The following is a 4,724-nucleotide window of genomic DNA, read 5'->3' as shown; positions in this document are numbered from 1 at the left end:
CCAAGGGGGCCATACGGCACAGTTTCTAAGTGCTAAGCTACACACCTTCGCTCCAGAAAAACTAAACAGCCTCTTTATTATGCACAAAGCAACCCACATTCTTTCCTACAGCACATCCTGGCCCGTGTGTCGGGTAAGAAAAGGATGAGATGGGGATAGAAATGACTTTGATTTAGACTCGGTTTAAAATATACCCTAAGCCTCCTGTGGCATGGGCAACTCTGCCCTGAATGTCTAATTAGACAATCTTAGGCTACAGACACACACTCCTTTTCTTTTGCCAATAATGTCTTCTCTTTTCTTCTTTTAGTAGTGTTTGTTAAAGGGATAGTTCACCCAAAAGTGAAAATTCTCTCATCATTCACTCACCCTCATGCTATCCCAGATGTGTATGACTTTCTTTCTTCTGCTGAAGACAAATTAAGATTTTAGAAAAATACCTTAGCTCTGTTGATCCTCACAATGCAAGTGAATAAGCACCAAAATTTTGTAGCTCCTAAAGCACATAAAGGCAGCATAAAATAATCCATGAGACTCCAGTGGTTTAATCTGTCTTCAGAAGCGATATGATAGTTGTGGGTGAAAAACAGATAAAAATGTAGGTCCTTTTTTTTACTGTCAATCTTCACTTTCACAATCTTCTTTTATTTTTGGCGATTTGCATTATTGTGCATATTGCCACCTACAGGGCAGGGAGGAGAATTTATAGTAAAAAAGGACTTAATCTATCATATTGCTTCTGAAGATATGGATTTAACCACTGGAGTATGGATTACTTTTATGCTGCCTTTATGACCCCCCCCCCCCCTTTTGTTTGTTTGTCTTTTCATACAAATGGAGATGACAACCAAATTCACCACTCCCTTTCATTGTATGGAAAAAAAAAGACGTAATGAAAGTAAATGGAGACTGAGACTAACATGTTGTGTGACATCCCCTGTTCCAAAGATGAAAGAAAGTCATATGGGACAACAGGAGGGTGGGTAAATGAGGACAGAATTAAACATTTTGGGGCGAACTTTCCCTTAAAAGGCCGTTTTTATATGAGCCGGTTACTATATAAAAACATATACCGAACAATTCATCCTAATAACCACACTTAAAACCACATTGCAACTAAAAACGAACCTCAAGACCTCTGCCAGTCCTCGCCCACGTGTTTGGCCCACATATTCCGTTTGCCAACCGCACAAATCCACACACACACCCTTTCATAAAGCCAGGCAGAGGCAGATTAGTGAAGAGCTCTCTTTTATAATATAGGTTAGCAAAATTATATTGAGGGAGACCTTTTCACCCCGTACAGCAGCATAACCCAGTTTGCACATCTAGAACTGCTCTCTTTCAGCATAATCCTTTGATTACATTTATGATCTGTTAAGAGGATAATGAGCAAAGATTCTGGCTCCTTGGCTCCTTCTTCTAAACTCCCAAAGGAGTGAGTCATAATGTATTAGACATTAAGTGATATTTTTGTATTACCATGACGGTGTTAAAAAGGGACTTCAAATATTCATTATACAGTGAAATATATATAAATATGCTTTCACATATATAGTGAAAGAATGCAGGTTTTGGTCTCAGTACTGTTGGGGTTAGGATTTGGAGTGTATTAATGTTATTATTACTACTCACATGTTTCATTCGGATGAGGTTCACTCATGCCTTGCACTTGCACAGTGTGTCACGCTAGGGTGTACATGCATTCAGCTGTAGCTCGCAACAATTTTGTGTTCCCTCGCAATAAGTTTTGCATTCTCTCGCAATAGTTTGCTTTACCTCGCAATAAGTTTGGGTGCCCTCACAATAGTTTTGTGTTCCTTGCAATAAGTTTTGTGTTCCCTCGCAATAGTTTTCAGTTCCCTTGCAATACGTTTTGCGTTCCCTCGCAACAGTTTGCGTTCCTTTGCAATAAGTTTTGCGTTCCCTAACAACTGTTTTGTGTTCCCCCGCAATAAGTTTTGCATTCTCTAACAACAGTTTTGCGTACCCTCGCAATAGTTTTGCCTTCCCTGGCAATAAGTTTTGCATTCCCTCCCAATAAGTTTTGCGTTCCCTAACAATAGTTTTGTGTTCCCTCGCAATAAGTTTTGCGTGCCCTCGCAATAGTTTTGCGTTCCCTCGTGTTTCAGATCTCACTGCCTTCTCTATCAAGGAGGAAGCGGGAGTCGGTCTGTTGACTTTTCGGCCCAAGGCAGATTGCACATGATAAGGTGCAACTCTCTCTCTCCCGCACTGGTGTCCACGGCTCCTGTTTATCTCTCTCCTTCTGACTGTGTAACTCAGCACCAGGTGTCCACCCTGATGGCCCGGCCACGCCCTCCTCCTCATCACACTTCGCAATAAGTTTTGCGTTCCCTAATAATAGTTTTGTGTTACCTTGCAATAGTTTGCGTTCCCTCACAATATGTTTTGCTTTCCCTCGCAATAAGTTTTGTGTTCCCTCGCAATAACATTTGCATTCCTTCACAATAACTTTTGCGTTCCCTTGCAACAGTTCTGCGTTCCCTCGCAATAGTTTTGCGTTCCCTCGCAATAGTTCTGCGTTCCCTCGCAACAGTTTTGCGTTCCCTCGCAATAACTTTTGTGTTCCCTCGCAATAAGTTTTGCGTTCCCTCGCAACAGTTTACGTTCCCTTGCGATAGGTTTGCATTCCCTCGCAATAGTTTTCATTTCCCTTGCAATACGTTTTGCGTGTCCTCACAATAATTTGCGTTCCTTCGCAATAAGTTTTGCATTCCCTCACAATAAGTTTTGCGTTCCCTAACAACTTTTGTGTTACCCCGCAATAAGTTTTGCATTCCCTAACAACAGTTTTGCGTACCCTCACATTAGTTTTGCCTTCCCTGGCAATAAGTTTTGCGTTCCCTAACAATAGTTTTGCGTTCCCTAACAATAGTTTTGCATACCCTCACAATAGTTTTGCCTTCCCTGGCAATACGTTTTGCGTTCCCTGGCAATAAGTTTTGCATTCCCTAACAACAGTTTTGCGTACCCTCACATTAGTTTTGCCTTCCCTCGCAATAAGTTTTGCATGTCCTCGCAATAAGTTTTGCATGTCCTCGCAATAGTTTTGCATGTCCTTGCAATAGTTTTGCATGTCCTCGCAATAGTTTTGCGTGCCTTCGCAAATCAATTTACCATGGGTTTACAACAGTAACCATATTTTAACCATGATTTAAGTATTGAAACCATATGATAATACAGGAAAATGAAAACTATGGTAATAAAAAACATAATTTTGTGGTTATTATGGTTGCCCCTCCTTTTACTTTGAGTACACATTTTGTTTCCTTTCAGCTGTGCAGGAAAACAACAGACCAATCACAATTTGGAATACCAATAAATGCCATTAAGAATACCAGCGGCAATTCGGTATGCAACTACTGATGCTAGTGATTTCTGGTGGTTACATTTTTAACAAATATTCTAAAAAGCAATGGGAGATTTTCATCGTAATTTTTTTTTAAAGCATAAAGTAAAAAAACAAAAAACAAACAAACAACAACAACAAAACAGACAGAGATTCCACAACTAGACTGAAATTATCTACAAAACAAAGCTGGAATGGAGTCAAGCCTAATGAATTGCATAAGTTAAATACTTAGAGTTAGGGATTTAAAACAAACCAGTCAGAATGAGTGAGTAATATAAATACAGTGCTGTCATGCAAAGTGACATAATAAACATGAATTGTGAGAAGTAAGAGTGACTGTCTGAATCATGAACACGCCCAAGTCTCCAAACAGAAATGTGCACAGAAGCAATAGAGCATTCCCATGTCCAAAGTGTCCTTGCATCAACTATCACAAGTATTACAAACAATTACGATTAATTAACGCAACAAATAAACATATTGAAATTTGTGTCACGTGCAAATGTGACCCCATAATCTGTACTGTACCTGATCCTGCGCTTGAATCTGGGGCGAGGACACTTACATCTCCAAACACTGTGCCAACCAACAGCATCATTTAAGAGAAACGAATCAGACATGTAGACTTCAAAAGTATTTATTTTGTATTTAAAAAAGGACGGCCACAAATTGAGGAACTTACAATTTTAGGACAAATGCAGAGAAAGCAATATTTTGTCGTTAACAAATGGAGAACTCAAGAGAAACAAAGCGCAGATATGCAAACTCGATAATAATGTTTAAAACATTATTACATATAAGAAACACATGTCTGAATAACACATTGGCTATGAATTCAAACCGTGCACAGCATGCAAACACAGCGCACCTCTTTAGCATCTCAAATGCACATCGGATTATTGACAAGAGAATCACAACATTTGCACCTTTAAAATCGGATCAGTGCGGCTGTTTTAGATTAACTACCTTACATCAGAATCACAACAACTGCATTTGTATTGCCCAGTTTTAAGTGAAGACAAATACCTCTGAGGATGCTGTACTCTCTGATATCCACGTGCGTCTCTCTGCATCATCTCACGAGCATTTTTAGTCCCTCGTTGAGCTGCATGACTGAGTTCTGCTCATTTATTCAAAAGCATCATCAGCATCGCCTCTTCTTCAACACACATCTCTTGTGTTTACACTGTAGCTTACACAGCATGCTGTAAAGCCTGCCCGGCTGTATATGTTATCCTGCCTTGATCTACACACAGGGACCAAACCGATCACATTTCATCCACATTTGGTGTCTAGTGTCTGCGTTAACCCTGTAAGTGCAGTAGCACTGAGCACAAATAATGCAATT

The sequence above is a fragment of the Myxocyprinus asiaticus genome, chromosome 24 (genome assembly GCF_019703515.2).
Source record: "Myxocyprinus asiaticus isolate MX2 ecotype Aquarium Trade chromosome 24, UBuf_Myxa_2, whole genome shotgun sequence".
NCBI lineage: Eukaryota > Metazoa > Chordata > Actinopteri > Cypriniformes > Catostomidae > Myxocyprinus > Myxocyprinus asiaticus.
This window is presented reverse-complemented; position numbering follows the sequence as displayed.